Source organism: Macrotis lagotis, chromosome 7 (assembly GCF_037893015.1).
Source record: "Macrotis lagotis isolate mMagLag1 chromosome 7, bilby.v1.9.chrom.fasta, whole genome shotgun sequence".
NCBI classification, from domain to species: domain Eukaryota; kingdom Metazoa; phylum Chordata; class Mammalia; order Peramelemorphia; family Peramelidae; genus Macrotis; species Macrotis lagotis.
Genome location: NC_133664.1, coordinates 66,536,813 through 66,557,491, shown reverse-complemented (window position 1 = coordinate 66,557,491; position 20,679 = coordinate 66,536,813). Strand labels below are relative to the sequence as shown.

Here is a 20,679-nt window from a genome sequence, read left to right as displayed (position 1 = left end):
GTTTGATCTTCAAATACAGAACTCAGGTGAAGCATGGAGATTGGAGGAGGGGGGGAAATATGAGGGACTTAATGATGATGAACTTCATGTATTCCTGCATGGAAAAATAATACTGATAATACTCATATGAACCTTCTCATTTAATAGAGCATGTAGAAGGAGCTTTTATAGATGAAGCACAGGAGAAAGCTGAATTTGAAGATATATATTATATTGTAAAAATGGAGTCAATGGCTAAAAGGGAAATGTACTAGGAGTAAGAAAAAGGAGAGGAGGAACAGGCTAAGATATTTCATATAATAAGATTTTTCTTTATTACAATGAGCTATTGCAATGATATGGAAGGGGGGAAGGCAAGGGGGAATGAGGGAATCTTTGCCTTCATCAGAGGTGGCTAGGAGAGGAAACAGCATATATACTCAATGGGGTATAGGCATCTGGAGTAAGAAGCAGAGAAGGGCTAAGGGGGGGAAGGGGGGAATGTGTGATGGAGGAGAGGATGGACCTTGGGGGAAGAGTGGTCAGATATAACACATCTTCTTTTTTTTACTTCTTGCAAGGGGCTGGAATTGGATGGCCTGTCCTGGACCATAGGGTTGGGTGGATGTAGGCCAAAGGGGTGATATGTGGGCTCAGGGCCAGGGATCTGTTTGCTGTACCACTCAACTACCCTACAGCAGTCAGAATGAAGGGAAAGAGAAAATATAGTACATGGTAGTGGAGAAGTATAAATGGAGGGAGTTGCAATCAGCAATGGCAATGGTGGAAAATATGGAAGTAGCTTTTGTGATGGACTTATCATAAAGAATGTGATCCACCCATGACAGAGTTGGAGGTATTGGAACACAGACTGAAGCACATTTTTTATTATTATTATTTGGGGGGGGGAGTGCTCCTGGCTCCAGGGCTGGTATTCTGTCTGCCACCTGGCCACCCCTACTATTATTATTATTATTTTATTTTATTTTATTTCATTTTGGGTCTTTTTTTTTTTTTGGATTTTGCAGGGCAATGGGGTTGGAGTGGCTTGCTCAGGGTCACACACCTGGGTGATTGTTAGGTGTCTGGGGCCAGATTTGGGCTCAGGTGCTCCTGGTTACAGGGATGGTGCTCTGTCCACTGCGCCACCTGGCTACACCTACTATTATTAATATTATTAGTTTTAATTTTAATTTTAATTTTTTTCTCTTTAATTTATTGCTCATGCATGTCTATATTTTGGGGGGGAGGGGGTATTATGTTTACTCTTAAACAAGAATATTTTAGTAATGTATAAAAAAACAGCATTTGTACAAAATAAGAATAAATTAATTAATTAATTAAAAAATTTTAAAAAGATGATAACACACCAGGTAAAAGTCAGACAAAAGGAACAGCTCTTACTGAAGGGTAAGGTCATGGCTGGAATTTCAAAATAATAGGTTTTTTTTTTATTTGAACTAAACCTTTCATTCTTTTTTTTTAATGTTCTATTATTTGTTTATTCTGCTTCTCAGTGAGCCACAGGTCAGAGTGATTCATCTCAATCCCAGAAACTATCAAGGAATATTTAATATGCCAACAATGAAAATGAGAGCCATCAGTGACATCAGGGTACTTTGCAGTTATATAGGCCATGAAAAGCTAACAACATTCAATAATCAAATCTGTAGTAACCTTATCTCCAAGGATAAATTAATGGACAAGACCTCACACAAAGCATGAGAATAATTACAAGTCACATCACTAGTCATGTTTGTTCCCTGTATTTACAATACAGTCTTTGACAGATTTATTCAGAGCTATAATATTAATTTTCTTATTCTTATCCTTATTCTAGGAAATTCCTATTTTAGTTCAATCTACTTTATTCCTACTTACTAACCTCTGGGAAAATATGTATTAAAAAAGAAATTCTAACCTTGACTAGACTAACATCCATAGACATCATAATTTTATTTCAGGAAGTAGTGTGAACTTTCTTTGACATCACAACAAAGGGCCTATCTTGTCTCACTGCCTACTTCCATGCCATTTTGACTTGAACAGATTTTCTACTCAGAACAAATCTCACTGAGGGACTCTACCTTCTCTTTTTCTAACCTCAAAATTTTATCTACCCTCCAGGCTTGACTTTCTTCTCTTCATCAAAGTCCTGGTAAAGAATCCAAGTTTCACAAAGCCTTCCCTAAAAGGATGTAGACAAGCATAACCTTAGGCAAAATTGTGAGTTAGCAGAAATCTATCTTTCTTTCCTAAAACTATAAATCTCAGGAATCAAATAAAGCAGATCTGAACATTTAAATCATGAATTTTCTTCTTTTGTATTAGGAGAAATTATTATGGTGCTATTATATTAGTAATTAATTATTAAGTTAGGATCAAGACTTTTTCTTTCTTATTTTCTCTTTTAGGATCCCATGGCTGTGGAAGATCAGTCAATATTAGAACAACATGTAAACCCTTCACACTTGAAGTCATTCTAGTGACAATTTGTTACCTGACCTGACTTGTTTCTTTGTAGACATCTTCCAGTTATCAACCCAAACCATTCCCCAAGCAGAAAAATCAGAAAATCTCAGATCTGACCCATATCTGAGCAAGAATCCCCACTGTAACTTCTTCATTTAATAATCATCTTGCCTTTGCTTAAAGACCTCTAGTAAGAAGGAACCCACCACTTCCCTACAGAATGTTACCCTTTTGAATAGCTCTGATTATTGGGAAATTTTTATCTTAGATCAAACTTAAATATATCTGTATGCAAATTTTACTCATTCTTCCTAATTCTGTTAGCTGGTACCTAGTATTAGAGGTCAAATCCTTCTGCTGCAAGACATATTTTACCACTTATAGATGACAGTCTTTTTTCCTCATGATTTATTTTGAGTCTCTTTATTATCTTGAATATCTTCCTATGGATGCTCTCCAGTTTATCAATAGCCTTCCTAAAGTGCAGAACCCAGAACAAAGTGTGATATTCCAGATGTGGTCTAACTAGACAGACCATAAGGAGTCTATCACTTCTCTAATCCTATACATATCTCTTTACCCAGTGTCAGATATCATTCAGTGGTTTTTAATATTTTGTGCCTGTATCACAGTCTTGACTCACATTGCTGCTGCTCACTCACACTCTAAGATCTTTTCAAACTGCTATATAGTTAGTTCGAGGGACTCATTGGCACAGCACATAGAATGCTAGACCTGCAGTCGGGAAGACCTGATTTCATGTCCTGCCTCACTTATTAACTGTGTGATCCTAGGCAAATCACTTCACCTATGTCTATCAGTTTCCTCATCTGTAAGATAGAACTAATAATAACATCTGCTTGGAATGAGATGATATTTCTCAAGTGCTTTGCAAACCTTAAAGTATTACAGAGCTTTCCCGGCTTCCTTGGCTCCTTGTGAGAATCCCTCCCGAGGCTCTATCTCTTGGGCCACCCGCTGCCGCCACCATGCCCTGAAAAATTGAGGAAATAAAAGACTTCCTGCTCACAGCCAGATGAAAAGATGCTAAATCTGTCAAGATCAAGAAAACAAGGACAATGTGAAGTTTAAGGTCCGATGCAGCAGGGACCTGTACACATTGGTCATCACAGACAAAGAGAAGGCAGAGAAACTTAAACAGTCCCTGCCTCCTGGTTTGGCTGTGAAGGAGCTGAAGTGAAAGAACCAACTCACTCAATGTTCCATCATCTCCATTAAAATACAGGAAAAAAAAGTATTACAGAAATGCTTGCTATCTGTAATAGTAATAGTAATAGTAATAGTAATAGTAATAGTAATAGTAATAGTAATAGTAATAGTAATAGTAATAGTAATAGTAATAGTAATAGGAGGAGGAGGAGGAGTAGTAGTAGTAGTAGTAGTAGTAGTGGTAGTGGTAGTGGTAGTAGTAGTAGTAGTGGTAGTGGTAGAGGTAGTTTGTCAATGGTAGTAGAAGTACTAGTAATGGTGATGTCGTTTGTCAGCAGTAGCAGTAGTAATGGTAGTGGTGTGGTGGTGATTGTGGTGATTGTAGTAGTGGTTGTTTGTCAGTAATAGTGGTAGTGGTAATAGTATTAGTAGTAGTAGTAGTAACAACAGTAGTAGTGTAGGGAGTGGTTATTTATCAGCAATAGTAATATCAGTAGCAGTAGTTGTAATAGTAGTAACAGTAGAAGTAGTAGTGGTGGTAATGGTTTGTCAGTAGTAGTAGCAGTAGTAGCAGTAGTAGCAATAGTAATAACAGTAGCAGCAGCAGCAGGAGGAATGGTGGAAGTGGTTGTCTGTCTATAGTAGTAGTGGTAACAGTAGAAGTAGTAGAAGCAATAGCAGTGGTGGTGCTGGTTGTCAGCAATATTAATAGTAGTAGAAGTAGGAGTAGAAAAAGCAGTAGTAGTAGTAGTAACAGTAGCAATAGAAATAGAAGTAACAGAAGCAGTAGTAGCAGTAGCAGCAGTAGTAGTAGCAATAGCAGTAGCAGTAGTAACAGCAGCAATAGTAATAGTAGTTAGTAGTAGTAGTAGTGGTGGTGGTGGTGGTGGTGGTGGTGGTGGTGGTGGTGGTGGTGGTGGTGGTTTATCAGAAGCTGCAGCAGCAGCAGCAGGAATGGTAGTAGTAAAAGCAGTCTTAGTAACAGTAGCAATAGCAACAGTAGTTTGTCAGCAGCTGTAGCAGCAGTAGGAGTAGAAGTAATAGAAGAAGAAAACTACCCCCAAATTATACATGTGTAGCTGATAATTAAGATTTGGTTTCTGTCCCTAATAAATTTCAACTTAAAAGATTCAGCTCAATCTCCTTACCTGGTACATTGTACTTTATTATGTTTTTCTCCAGCACATTGAGGTCTTTTGAAGAGGGACATCAGAAAAGGAAGGCATATTAAGGAACTGAATTATAGAATCCAAATATTATTTATTATCATCATTGACTTATTAACAAATTTATTTCTTAGAGCTGGAATGTCAGCAATATAACTAAACAGTTAGTGGTGTGTCACTGATATCCTGCCCAGGTTACTTTATCTTTTGACTTAGTAAGATGAACTAATACTTCTTTTGATTTCAGTCACTTATAATTAAATTTAAGATAAACCCTTTACTAGGTTGTTTATATACCCAAATTTTAATTGAAAACTAGTTAAATTTTTAAAACTTTATACAATAAAACAAAAGGAAAAGAAAGTATATGCTTTCAAAATTACTTCAAGATCTTTGAAGAATTAAGGATTTTTTTTAGATTTTTTTTTTTTGCAAGGCAATGGGGTTAAGTGGCTTGCCCAAGGCCACACGGCTAGGTAATTATTAAGTGTCTGAGGTCAGATTTGAACCCAGGTACTCCTGACTCCAAGGCCGGTGCTCTATTCACTGCACCACCTAGCTGCCCCGAATTAAGGATTTTAACAGATAATTATTAGTAAAAAATATTCAGTAGATATTTCAAACAAAGTCTTTTTTTCTTTCACAGATTTAATGAATTTGACAAGTTATTTGGAATCAGTGATTCAGAAGCCAATCACATGGATCCTCAGCAAAAAGTACTCCCAGAATGTTCCTGTAGAGCCCTGGAGGATGCTGGAATCCCAATGGAGGATGTGGCCGGGTCCAGAATTGGTGTTTTTGTGGGTGAAATAGAAATCTAGTGATCTCTTTCATAGCTCTTCCAACTCGGGGACCAAGAAATTCTATAATACCATCAGGATCAAAAAACTAAATAGTGCTGCCAATCAAGGCTTTAAGGAACCAGTTCTTTCATCTTTCAAGAGTTCAGAAGCAACAGAGTTTAGTAACTAGATAGCAAGAAAAATTCATTTAAAAGAAAATTCTAGGAGCTTCCTCCACCCTTCCCAAGTCTCCCTGAGGTGAGCTCCTCCTTATTCCTCATTCCCTTATTGTTGATCCTAACAGTTTATACTAATTTTAAAAACACAGATTTTTTTCATTATGTGCATAAAAAAAATCCCATGTCATCTAGACACTGCTACATTCTTTAGCTATTAATAGATTTTCCTTTTGTAATACCAGATTATGAGAGGTGTCCTTCAAGGGGAAGGAGAGAAAAGGTCAGTAGTAATTTAACACCTGGTCAAGGAGGTCACAGCTGCCTTGCCAGAGGTCAAGCAAACACTATCTCTCTACCTCTTCCCTTCTCCAAAGCTGGCACAACAGCAGCAAACTAATGTCATCAGACAAAATGGTTCCAACCTTTAAATCAGGCAACTTTGTGGTTTGTCCTTTACTTGTTCACTTGCCCCAGGATTAAAAAAAAAAGGGAGGAAATAAATCTAGAAATGGATTATCTTTCCTAATTGGCTCTCTTGTACTCAGGGTGTTCAGGGAACAAAATTTAAAATTTGCTCTCTCCATTGCGTATTTCCTGTTCTTAATTTTATTCTTTGTATACAAAGATAAACAACTCCTAGTAGAGAGCCATGGAGTTTTAAAAGCAATAACTTTAAATCATTAAGGATGAAATGAAACAGTTAAAAAATAAAGCTTTCAAAAGCTGCTTTGGAGGGGTGCTAGGTGGTGCAGTGGCTAAAGCACTGGCCCTGGAGTCAGGAGTACCTGGGTTCAAATCCAGTCTCAGACACTTACTAATTACCTAGCTGTGTGGCCTTGGGCAAGCCACTTAACCCCGTCTGTCTTGCAAAAAAAAAAAAACTACTTTGGCATGTTCCTGTAAAAAATGACAGAAATTGAGTGCTTCTAAGTCCTGCCCACCTCGCCCCCACACCTCTGATATTATCAGAGAGGTAAGAAGCAAGTGATAAACTGGGAAATGGAAGAATTCCCTTTTACAGAGAAAGATAGAGGATAGAAATCCTGCATCTATACCAAAGTCACCCCCAGCTGAGCTCCTAGGTTATACTCCCAGGGAAGAGGGAGAATCCCAGTAAAACTGTAAATGAGCTCCAAGCATCTCATCACCTAACTAAGCTCCTGTCTCCATCTTTCTTTTTTTTTTTTGCCTTTACTTCTTGGCAGGTGTGGGTCAGCCTCCTTGGTCCACACTAATGCTGCTCATCACATTCCTTCTTTCATAGACTATTCACTAGGCTGCCACTTATCTGAGGAAACCATTCAATGTCAAAGGGCAGTTTTTGACCTTAGTAATGTCTACCTACCCACATATAGACACTTAAATAAAATCTCTCTGATCTCTAGAGAAGGGGAGATCTATGCCACAAAAGAAGGCTATTCTTCCATCGAGAGATGTTTCAAAAGATTATTAGTGGTCACTGCCTTCATGTCTTTGCTGGTTACTCATTCCTTATTCCATTTATTCATTAGCTTCTGACCCCATCACTCCATTGAAATGTCTCTCTTATATGTCAACTGGTACCCTTTTACCAAATCTCTTTGTCGTTTGCCCTCTATTTAACATCTGTATAATTTGACATAGCTGAATACCCCATCTTTCACGAAGCATTTTCTTGCATTGACTTCACTGCCCTTCTGGTTTTTCACTCAACCCTCTGACTCTGATATCTTCCACTATTGATGTTCCTTTACCCTAACCCAAATATAAAATTTTCCTTGATCTTCTTTTTTCTCTTTCTTCTTCATAGACCTGATCCATTCTCATGAGTTCTAAAAATTACATCTAAAATCTAAAATTACATTCTGACTTCAAGTCCCCTATCCCCTAAACCAATTCCTTCTTCTGACTTCCCTATTTCTATCATCATTCTCTCAGTCATTCATTCTTAAAAACAGTCAAAACAAAACATTAACAAAAACAACCAATGAGCATTAATCAAGAGCTTACAATGTGCTAGGAACATTGTAATCTTTAAATATTCCCTCACTTTTGTTCTCCAGAGCTAGTTAAATAATTCTGTCAATTCTTCTTTCTCAAACTTATTTCTACTTTTCTATTTCCAATACCACCATTTTAGTGCAGACCCTTTATTCCTTGGGAGCATTGAAATTTAGAGTCAAAAAAAAAGATCTCAAGAGTCATTTAGTCCAATCTCTACTTAAAATAAGAATCCCTTCTATACCATCCCAAACTCATTTCATATTTTGAATAGTTATTTCTCATACTTAACCAGGGATATGCCACATTGTAGCAAATTGAATTGCATCTCTATTTAATTCATACTCATTTCCCAACATCCTGATGAAATATTATGACTTTAACTTTCCCTAGTATTGTGCATCTTCTACCTTTTTGAGATCCTGTCTTCTGGGTATATACATGCACATGTAATCCATGTATATGTATTCAGTAAGCACTCCCAGGAACTGTAAAGAGAGACAAAAGTAAAAGTTTTCCCTCAAGGAATTTACATTATATATATGAAAATGACAAGTTCATTAGTAAATATATACTAAATATATAAAAATTAATACATGGAATTTTTTTTTAAAAGAGACATTATTATCTGGGATGAAGGAAGAGAATCAAGAAAGTCTTCATTGAACTTGGGCTGAGCTTTAAAAGAAGGGTGTTAAGCAGTGAATGTTGTGGAGGTAATGCATTGTAGTCCTGGAGCTAAATGGAGTTCTGAAGCTGAGTAACCAGAACAAAGACCAATGTGTTTATATGAAAGTTAGCAATGTATAATAAAACAGGAAAGGTAGATTCTAGGCTTTAAAAGTCAAGTATTTTGTTTGATTCTAGAATTAATTAAGAGTTTATCTAGCCAATGACTTTCTTTTTAGATTTTTTTCAAGGCAATGGGGTTAAGTGGCTTGCCCAAGACCACACAGCTAGGTAATTATTAAATGTCTGAGGTTGGATTTGAACCCAGGTACTCCTGACTCCAAGGCCAGTGCTCTATTCACTGCACCACCCAGCTGCCCCTGGGTCTAGCCAATGACTTTTACGATAAAATCTGTTTTTAGGAATATCACTTTGGCAGCTGAAGGACAAACTAGAATTGGGAGAGACTTGACATAGGAAAACTAATTAGGAGAATTGCCAGCTAAGGTGAAAGATCCTTTGGAATAGAGAAAGTGATCCAGGAAGGTTCCTAGATGTGAGCATTAGTGGGATTCAGAACAAATGGGTAGAATTACAGGACAGTTTGTCAGAAGATGAATGGTTCAGTCCATAGATGTTTTTTTGGGTCAGAGTCTTGAGGTTCTAAGAAATAGAAATCTGGTAGTGGCTAGTATGGGGAGATCCAAGTAAATCAGTAGTCACTCATCAGTAGAAGACATTTAACCAAAGGAGTTTTGATTCAGGAGTAAGGTCACACTTCTTGACCTGACTGGACGTGACTAGGTCCCTGACCAGGGTTTTAAATCTTCCTTGTTTGAGGCTTAAGGTAAAACTCATCCTGCAGGCTGGCTTAACAAGCCCAACCTAAAAGAATTTTTGGCATTATAAATATCATTCATATGATATATTATCAGGGCTTATCAGCCCCAAATATTCTGGCTTTTATTGATTGGCCAATCATAAGTCCCAAGCCATCCAACTTTAGTTCTGAGTGAATATAAATGGCAATTGTTTCTGTTTTGGCCAAAAACTATGAAGATCTTCCCCTCCCATATTGATTTGGGTTTTTTTTAACTCTGCAAAAAAAAAATAAGGCCATTATTTTCTTTATGTGTTTCTTACCTGCTTTAATCACCAAATGGGATTTGCCCAATCATTCTGAGATCTCTTTAAGATCTTAGCTTAAGAAGGTCAAGATCTTCCACTGCATCCAGGGCCATCTCCAGTCATTCTAATCCATATCTGGTGATTGGACACAGATGATTCTGGAGGAGAAAAGCACAGCACTGATGTCATAGTCCTCCAAGAATGAAGGACAAACAACAATAACACATTGCACATTGCCCTGTGATATAGTACTTGTGCTACGGAATCTCTCTCTCCTTTTTTAAGGTTTGTATTTTTGCAAGGCAATGGGGTTAAGTGACTTGCCCAAGGTCACACAGCTAAGTTATTAGTAAGTGCCTGAGGCTGGATTTGAACTCAGGACATCCTGACTCCAGGGCCAGTGCTCTATTCACTGTGCCACCTAGCTGCCCCTATGTAATCTTTTGTACTAAATTATAAGCCTCTTAAGTACAGGAACAAATGTATTAGTAAATCTTTGCATCCTAAGCAATATCTAGCAAAGTAACTGTACATAACAAAGTAGACATTATCAATTAAAAATTATTTCTTTGGTTCATGTTATGTAGAAAAATGTTGCATTAGATCCCTGAGTGGTGAATTTCCAAACTGCAGGCTCTTTTGATCTGGCATTGCCAAGGCAACTGGAAGCAGGACTCAAACTACAATAAATCTAGTAGCTTTTCAGGTATGAATTAATTACATGCTTGACCAAAATATAGCCTGCTATATCTTTATAGATTGTCCAAATAGTGTTATTTTATCCAAATAATCCTTGGCAGAAAAAAGGTTCCCCACCCTTACAAGATGCTGGAAGATACATAAAACATAGTCCATCACCTCCTGTATCTTAGAATACAAAGTAAGTTATATAATATATGCAAAAAAATATAAAAAGAATGCTATATAAACTAAGTATTTGTAGAAAGAAGGAAGGAAGGAGGAAGGGAGGGAAGGGAGGAATGAATGGGAGAAGGAAGGAAGGAGAGAGAAGGAAGAAAGGAAGAACAAAGAATGCAATTTCATTAAATTTAAAAAATAAACGAAATCTTGAAGTTCATATTTATTGATTCTTCATAAATATGTTATACTTCTTTGCATTTTTTTTCACTTTTTTACAGGTCTTATGAATCAAGATTTTGCAAATATGACTCACAGTTTTCAAAATAATGTGAACCACTGTGATGCCACTAGATCTTCAGCAAGTATTGCTGCAAACAGGATCTTATATGTTTTTCACTTAACTGGACCATCCCTTTCTATAGATACTGCCTTCCTCATCTCTTGTTGCCTTACGTTATGCCTCCCACTCAATTAAACAAGGTAGTCTTTGGCCTTGAAAATAGTCTAGAAAATACTGCTGTGCCATTTCATGCAGATGCTAACCCTATGCTGTTGTTTATCTTTTAATGGATGTACCATATCTACCCAACTAGATTAAGAGCTCCTGAAGGGGGGGAATGATGTCTAATGCTGCTTTGTTTGCTCTTCCACTAATAGTAATTTCTATTAATGGCAATGACCATAGTGATGGTGGTGGTAGAAGTGGAGTTGCAAATGGGTGAGAGTGAAAAGGTGGTATTCATCACCATGAGAATTATAATTGAGTTTATCCTCTTACAGTCAATCAAAAAAATTGCACAGTGAATAACTCAAATGTAAACATCACAGCAAACTCAAAACTAAACTAGAATAAACAAAATAGCCATGTTGGAGGGACTGGACAACAGTCATAATTTACATGATTGCAAGTGTATAAGCTTTTTCTCACAGCTTACTGTCTCATGGAGGAGGGGGGAAGAAGAAAAGAAGGAATATAATTTGGAACTCAAAATTTTAAATAAAAATGTTTTTAAAAATTGAAGAAAAAGCATCTGGTATAGCAACTGCCTCAGGAAGTTTACAGTCCAGTTTAGAAAATAAGACTCGTAGGTATGAAACAATCAGGGAAAAGAGTATATCTAAGTACTAAATGATAAGATATTTACTCTGAATACTATTGGTGTTTACAGGAAGGAGTAAGCAATACCAAACAGAAAACCTATGGGAATTTTTAAAGAAGAACCTTGAGGATATAGGGAAATAATTAGATTCTGAAGAGGGGGAAAACCAACCAGATCAAGATCACACTATCAGCTAAGATACTGAGAGAATTGAGTGAATAGAGTATTTACTAATACTATTCATATGATATATGATAAACTGCTTAGCAATATAACCTGTGCTTTATTAAACTGTAAGCCTCTTAAGGATATGAACTATGCAGTAAATATGTTTGTATCCTGTTGAAGCAAAAAACTCTGTGTTTTGTCCATAACTCTCAACAAATTTCAACAAAATTTTATTTAGTGCAGGTTTTCTTCTAGCATTTGAGGAGAAACATAAAGCATAGTCTTTGACTTCATAAGAATTATAAACTAGAAGTGGGGATATAATACACAGAAAGGTAAAAAAATGTATTAAATGACTCAGGGTGGGTGGGTGGGAAGGAAGAAAGGAAGGGAGGGGAGGGAGGAATGGGAGAAGGAAGGAAAGGAGGGGGAAAGGAAGAAGAGAAGAAGGGAGAGAGGAAGATCTCATGTTCATTTTATTGCTCATACTTTTACCTCATAGTTGAACTCAAGGAGTTAGTTTCTGTTCATTGTGAATTGTGAGAAATGGGAACTATGAGCAAGGAGGAAAAGTTATGGCCTATGTTTGGAACAGCAAGAATTTCTTAATGTATCTGCTTAGTAGGAGTAGATATTATAAAGTAAAGTAAAATCTTAAAGCTTTGCAGAAGTTGAAAAGTGGAAGAGATCACATCAAACTTGAAATGGCAAAGATGAGAAACTTCAAGAACAGTGAGAGAGAAAAGTATACTTCAGTCTGTGTTCAGATTCCAATGGCTCTGTCTCTGGGGTGAGTTGCCTTCTTTATCATAAGTTCACCAGAGAAGTTGCTTCAATATTTTTCTCACAGTTGCTATTACTAGCTGTATTTCCCTCTACTCTATTCCTCCCCACTCTCATTTATTCCATTCTCTCTCTCTCCTTTCATCCTGTCCCTGCTCAGAAGTATGTTGTATCTGAATACCCTCTTCCATGACCTCATTTCTAAGGTCAGATATGAACTCAGGTCCTTTTGACTCCAGGGCTGGTGCTCTATCTACTGAACCACCTAGCTGCCCCTCTAAACTAGTTTTGCATTTATTATTTTCTTCATTATTTTTTTGTATTTCTTTCACCAAGCTGTTGACTTGGTTTTCATGATTTATCTGCATCACTCTCATTTCTCCTCCCAACTTTTCCTCTATCTCCTTAAGTTGCTTTTCAAAGTCTTTTTTGAACTCATCCATAGCCTGAGCCCATTTTCTATTTCTCTTGGAGGTTTTGGATACAGAAGCTTCAACTTTGTCATCTTCTGAGTATGTATTTTGGTCCTCCGTGGGACTGAAGTAATTTTCTATAGTCAGATTCTTCATTTTCTGTTGTTTGCTCATTTCCTTAGCCTATGACTGATTTACTGAACTTCCAAGGCTTTGGGGGGTTTGGGGGACAATTCACAGGGACCTTAATTCCTCCAAGGTCTGCTCTCTTGCCTGTGCTGTGGGATATAGATGACCACAGGGCCTCCCCTCTGCCCTAGAGCTGTGAGGAAAGTCCCTACTTCGCTATGGTAGTATGGGGACCCAGACTGCAACCTAGATCTGAGTGTGGGGAAAAACAGTAGAGTACTGCCCCAGGGAGAGCAGAGAGACCTCTGCAGTCTCCCCTGACCCCCTTACCATCTGTGGGCTGGGAGCTCTGGAAGTGCTGATTGGCTCCACCGATTCCCTCTACAGGTTCTCACTGCAGGTCTGCTCTGAGGCTGGCACTCCACTCTGGTGCGGCAGAGTTCTCTCACCACCCCTTCCAGTTGTCCGGTGATCCCTGGGCCAAGAGGTCTGGAAACTACCCCCTCTGCCATGGACCCAGGCACCCAGCCCACTGCACTGTGGCTCCTTCCAACCCCTGGTCCCCATGAAACAGACCTTTCTTGCAGAACTTCTAAGTTGTCTTAGACTGGGAAATTGTATCACTCAGTCTTTCTGTGTGTTTTGCCCCTCTAAATTTTGGCTAGATTCATAATTTGACAGCTTTTGGAGTTTTGGGAAACAACTTTCCAGGACTTCATTATGATATTGATATAGCATGGTGGTAAAAAAAAAAAGCCCCAAGACTGAGAGAGCACAGAGAACCTGGCTCTAGGTTTTTATATTTACTACTAACTAAGTATATAAACTGGATAAGTCACTTAACTATTAATTTCATATACAATAAAATTAGATGCCCCTTTAGAGGAAAAATTACATCTAATTTTTCTTCATACCAAAATTTAATAAGCCCTGCATTCAAAAGAGTCTCTCTGCAAAGAGCTCTAACATAGTCTGTAAGTTAGAAATTTGGAACTCTAAAGGAAATTTCATGCTGAAAATGAAATTTTGATTCCATATCAATAAAAACCCCACTCAAGATACCTAGTAATAAATGAGGCAGAGATTATTTTGTCTTTCTCAAGCAGAACATGACAAATAATTAATACTGTTTTCTTTTTTACTATTTATATATTTTATATGGCTTATTATGAAAAAATGATTAAAATCAGTGAGTTTGAAGACAAAAAAAGTTGAAGTATTACTAATCAAGATTCTAACAATGAAATAAACATCATCACACCTAGCTCTTATACTAAATCACAAGTTCAAAAGAAATTTTTTAAAAATAACTCTTGTGGTAACTTGCAATATTACTGCTGAACATTGTGGCCTGTTATCTTAATATGTTCAACTGTTTCACAATTATTGCAAAGTTACAATGGCCTTTTAAACATAAAACAATGGAACTTTAAAAGAAAAGGCAAATTTTTTTCAAATGGAAAACCTATAACAGTGATTTCTGTCAATAATGTAACAGTTTCATTGGTACAGATAACTCAAAGATGAAAAAACTCCCTATAGCATTGCTGGGGTCTTTTTTGCAATTTATAATCTTAGAGGATTACCTGGGACACTGAAAAGATGAGAGACTTGCCCAGGGTCACAAGGCCAGCCTGTGTCAAAGGCAGGATTTGATCTCAGATGTTCTTGACTTTAAGGCCAAATTCACTCCACTCATCTACCAATAGCATGGAAAATGAAAACTAAAAAGAATCTTACTGTAAGGTCTAATTGATCCAATATGGGCTTCTAGTTAAACATTATTTTCATATAGTCCTATTTCTCATTAAGTGACTATATATTAAATAAAATTGTTTTGAAACATATTATCTAGAATCACTGAGTATTCTACAAAATGAGACACAGGAAGGATAAATTATTTGTTCAGATCCACAAAGCTAATTAGCAGTAAAACTATCATTCCTATTCCTGGATTCATTAATTCATGGTACATCTCAAAACATTACTCTGATGTCTAAAAGTTTTATGCTAAATTTGAAATTAAATTGTTTAGATAAGATGAAAATGTTGACTGTTAAGTGATTTTTGGTGAATGGTAGGAACTTTCTTGGATATTCCTTTTATTCAGAAAATGTTATTAACTAAATCCCACTGAATTTAATCTATTATAATAGTCACTGGAAGATGGCAACAAAATCTGGGGTGTTATCAGCATTAGTGCAGTGAGTCAGGATGAATGATCAATAACTCCCATCACTAGACCCTCTCAAACACAACAGGAGAAACTCCTAGAGAGCATTTATTCAAGTCACATCAACCCATCAATTGTGCAATACATCGAAGCTCATGGCACAGTAGCTGGAGACCCTACTGAAGCAGAGAGCACAGGCAACATTGCTGGCACAAGAAGATCCTATAATGCACCTCCTCTGAAGATAGGGTCAGTGAAAGGCAACATTGGGCACACCAAGTCAGCCTCTGGAATAGCTGGCCTCATTAAAGTCCTTTTGATGATGAAACATGAAAAGATTGTCCCATCACTCCATTATTCATAGTGTACCAGAAGCATAAATATAACAATGCTCAATCTTTCCATTTCAACATCAGTGGAGAAATGGGAAGAGTCTATAGACTTTGGCAGAGTAGCTGGCATAAATAGCTTTGTGTTTGGACAGACCAACGCCTACATTATTGTTATGCAATTTAAGCAACAACCTCAACATATTCATTCTAAAAGACCCTACGAAATATTTATACTTTCTGCAGCTTCCAGTAAATCCCTCAAACTCATAATAGAAGACACAGTTCAACAACTGCATCAGAGGGACCATGTATCTCTACAGAATCTAGCCTATACATCTGCCTGTAGAAGAAGCCATGCCAACTACAAATACCAAAAAGCATTTGTGATGACTTCCCTAGGAAATCTGCAGCAACAACTTGTTTCAGCAACTGAAGTCCAAATATCTCACACAAAAGAGACTCCTCAAGTAGTATTTGTCTTCTATGGTAATGGGGCCCATTACAAGGGAATGGGTAAGGTCTTGCTTAAGACAGAGCCAGTAGGGGTGGCTAGGTGGCACAGTGGATAGAGTACCGGCCTTGGAGTCAGGAGTACCTGAGTTCAAATCTGACCTCAGCCACTTGATAATTACCTAGCTGTGTGACCTTGGGCAAGACACTTAGCCCCAGTGCCTTGAAAAATCTAAAAAAAAAAAAAAAAAAAAAGACAGAGCCATTATCCAGAGAAAAATGTCAAGAAATCTCCAAAATATTTCTCCAATATGCACCTTTCAGTCTACTGAATTTAATAGAGGAAAAATTTGATGATTTTCCAAGATCTGAAATCGCCCAGCCACTTCCCTTCCTAATGCAGGTGGCTTTAGCATCCCTCCTGAAACTCTGGGGCATTGAACCCATTGCTATTGTAGGACATTCAGTTGGAGAAACAGCTGCTGCCCACTGTGCAGGGTGTCTTACCCTTGAGGATGCTGTGAAGGAGTAACTTTCAGGCAAAGGTTACTGGGGGGAAAATGTTAGTAGTTGGAAACATTCTTACAGAGGAAATCCCAAAATCCTTAGCCTCTCACTCTGGAAAAATATGCATTGCAGCCTTCAATAGTCCCAATTCCTGTAAGTTATTGGGAGAAGCCAATGCAATAAACATGCTTCATGAAGAACTATTTCAGCAATTTGGGGCAAGAAATATATTTCTATTTGGGTTGGAAGTTCCTGCTGCTTATCAAAGTCATATGATGGACCCAATTATCATGGATATTACAGAGAATCTAAATGATTTGGTGGCGCAGGCAGGAGCCAGAAGTGGAAATTTTCTCCACGGTGACAGGAGAAAAATCTTCTGAAGAGGATTTCACTACAAGTAAATATTGGGCCAGAAATGTACAAGAACCAGTTGCCTTCACACAGGTCATCAAAACTTTGGCTCAAGGAAGGACAATGTAATGTTCATTGAAATAGCCCCTAAATAAGTATTACAAAGGAATATTAAAGAGACTTTAGGAAAACAAAATGTCATTGTGTCTGCACTGCAAACAGAAAAAGAGCATGAGAACTTTTTTGCACTGGTAGGTACCCTATTTGAATCAGGATATAATCTTAATTGGCCCGCACTTCTATGATGGGTTGAAGTTCCAACAGAATATCCAAGATATATATTTGAACATCAGAATCTCAACATATACCTGAAAAGTCTTCAGCAGCAATACAACAGAGCCAATTCCCATAATCTTCTCATTATCAACACAGATAACAACTTGGAAATCACCTGTACAATATCTCAGAATACAGCACCCTATGTTTATGAGCACAAAAACAATGGAGTACCTTTGGTTCCAGGGGCCCTTTTTGCTGAAACTGGCTTAGCTTCAATAATGATCAGTTTGAAACCTAAAATACCTGTAAGTACATGTCAACTGAGCATCTGTTTATAGCTCCCTGTGTGGTAAACCAAAGTTCCCTTGACTTGCAGGTCAAACTTGAATTTAAAAAAACAGCAACCAAATTAAAAAATACTCTCAAAAACTGTAGTTTTTGCAACAGGGCAAGTTACAAAGATACCAGAAGGAAACTTAAGAGAAAGCAAATGTCTCTCTCTTAAGAGCATCTTCCAAAGATGTAAATCAGTCTTAGTCATCAAAGAAATGTATGAAACTCTCTCTCTTGTTGGTTTTCAATATGGTGCTATTTTTAGGCAACTCAGTGACATTTCATATAGTGATGAGCTAAAGGAATGCATAGCAACCATTAGATAAATGAGGTAACCAGAAGGGAAATGCATGATTATCATATTCATCCAGTACTGCTAGACTGTTTCTTGCAGATGACAGCTGCTATTGCCAGCAGAGGCACAAAAACTAGATGAAAGGGTGCATTTCCTTCTTCCCTAGGTAGCCTTGTAGTCTTCAGATCCCTGGAAGAGCAAATGTAGATATATATATGAAAGCCAACAAGTCCACTGAAACTATTTAGAAATCTAGATTTTTTACAGATAAATATGGCTAGATTTTGGCAGAACTGAAGCATGTTGGGATCTTATATATGACAAAGACCTTTTCTAATGATAACTTATTGTTTGAAAATAAACGGATACTGGGGGCAGCTAGGTGGCAGAGTGGATAGAGCACTGGCCTTGGAGTCAGGAGTACTTGAGTTCAAATTTGACCTCAGACACTTAACAATTACCTAGCTGTGTGGCCTTGGGCAAGCCACTTAACCCCGTTTGCCTTGCAAAAAAAAAAAGAAAATAAATGGATACCAATCTCTCCAATTCCAGTGACTAATCATTCCATTGAATCTCCCCAGTTTTTGGTATTTGCTGACAAATTTGGAATAGCTCATCAGCTAAAAAAATACTTACACAGTCAGTCCAAGTACATTTGAGGAGTGGGATATCAATTAAAAAAAAGAAAAGTCAGAAAGAGATGTGATGAGAAAAGAGATCCAGGGCTTCCACAATGTTTTATTCATGTGGGGAATTCAAAAATTAAGTGAAGAATCCCCAGGAATACTAATCATGCGACAGTCAGCAAAATGTTGTGATGCACTTCATTGTTCTGTAACACTAATCACTCACTGAACAACATCAAGAAACATTGATCACATTAATCCTGGCTTTTCTCTGTCTGGCATGATAAGGTGTTGTTTTGTAGATGTTCCAGATATCACATTTAAGATGATCGTTATCAGTTTTACAAGTACACAGGACATAGCAAGTTTAGCAGAAGCTGTCATTAAATATAAGGGAGAAGATTATCTTGAACTTTGATCAGGGAAGAATATATGTATATATATATATATATATATATATATATATATATTTATATATATATATATAAATATATATATATATATATATATATATATATATATATGTATATATATCTGAAGTCAGGCACACTCCCTTTGAACAGCCGACTTCCCAAAGATCTACAGACTTCAAGAATGTTTACTTTATGTACAGCAGATCCATATAAGGCAATGGATCTGTCTGCTCAGATAACAGAACCTGAGATCACTCACCTTGAAAACCACACTATTGAAGTTCAAGTTGAGAGGATATGTATTCATTCAGAAGACTATTTTCCTGTTAGCCACTCTAGTTCAACCTTTGGAAAGACCTTCTACTGGACTGAGGACATTGTGGAAAATCATCAATTGCTAGCCATGGACTATAGTGGTACAGTAACCAATATAGACAAAGGAGTGAAAGAAGTAAAGGTGGGTGATCATATCACCACATGCTTCCCAGTTGTTGCATCATCAAGGTTCTTAATTCCTGAGATGACCTGTTTCAGAAGCAAGAAATTACCAATTTTTAGAAATATACCCTATGTCTCATATTTCATATGAATGAATAAATAAATGAATAAACAAATAAATAAATAAAAATGAGAGATATATACAGAGTTAAAAATAAAGGGCTGGAGTAGAATTTATTATGCTTTGGCTGATGTAATAAAAGCAAGGGTAGCAACCAAGATCTCAGTAAAAAGCTAAAGTTAAAATAGGTTTAATTAAAAGAAATTAAACAGGGAAACTACATTATGATAAAAGTGCCATAGACAATGAAGCAATATCAGTACTAAACCTAGATGCACCAAATATTTTAGCATCTAAATTTTTAAAGTTAAATGAATTACAGCTGGAAATAGAAAGCAGTACTTTAAAAGTGAGGGGACTTCAATCTTTCTCTCTCAGAAATAGATAAATCTAACCAAAAAAAAAATAAAGAAGTCAAGGATATGAATAGAATTTTAGATAAACTAGATATGATAATTATCTGGAAATAATTCACTAAGAATAGAAAATAATATACCTTTTTCTCAGCAATAGTACTTTTTCAAAGACTATATATTAGTGCATAAAAATTTTGTAGTTAAATGCAGAAAAGCAGAAATATTAAATGCATCCTTTTCAATACAATAAAATTTATATAATGCAATAAAATTATATTTAATAAGGTACCACAGAAACAGAATAAAAACTAGAGTGAGTGTTTTTGAAAATAGGAAGACATAGATATGGTTATCCTTAGCAGTGAAGCAATCAGTAGAGATGGAGAGAGGGAAGATTAGTGAGAAACTGAGATGCTAAAGGGGAGATCTTCTGGGGAAGATGGGATGAAATGAGATCACTGGTGTTTAACCTTTCATATGCAGGTCATATTTTTGAAATTGTTCAGCTAAGGTGGACAAGTAGCAGCAACTGACTGGGTTGACTCTCTTCTAATTGGAGGAAGAGGAAGTGAGAATATTAGAGATCTCTCAATTAGAAGATGATTTCTTGGACTGATCCCGAGAAAATGTCTCAGAGATGATGACTCTGGTAATAGCTTCTTGATATACTGAGGTTGGCAGTTCACTCAGCCTTAGGGTATGTAGTTTTCCTTTGAATGTAAATCCTGGGTGGAGCAAGTTCCAACAACAATGCCCTATTCTTCACTTTATTGCCTAAGAGGTAGATACTCACTTGACTCAAAGTTGATTCTCAAAGCCAGTCCTCATAAACAATTATCTTCTGATTACTGGATGAAAGGGAGGGTGTTGTGTTGAACTTTCCCTAGAGACTTATATAAAATTGAACTGTCAATTATTCTCAAACTCCCAGATTGATCAAAAAGTAGCAAGAGTGAGAGATAAAGAGTAGGTTTCCAGTATCCATTTCTGCCATTAATTTTGAGAATGGGAAGTCATTCCTAA

At 37.0% G+C, this 20,679-nt stretch overlaps 2 pseudogenes; both read left to right on the top strand.

Annotated features, from left to right (window-relative positions):
• Positions 1 to 3,440: 3,440 nt before the first annotated feature.
• Positions 3,441 to 3,691, top strand: LOC141493701 (large ribosomal subunit protein eL38 pseudogene; annotated as a pseudogene).
• A 251-nt stretch (positions 3,692 to 3,942) lies between these two features.
• Positions 3,943 to 19,330, top strand: LOC141494062 (uncharacterized; annotated as a pseudogene).
• Positions 19,331 to 20,679: the final 1,349 nt, after the last annotated feature.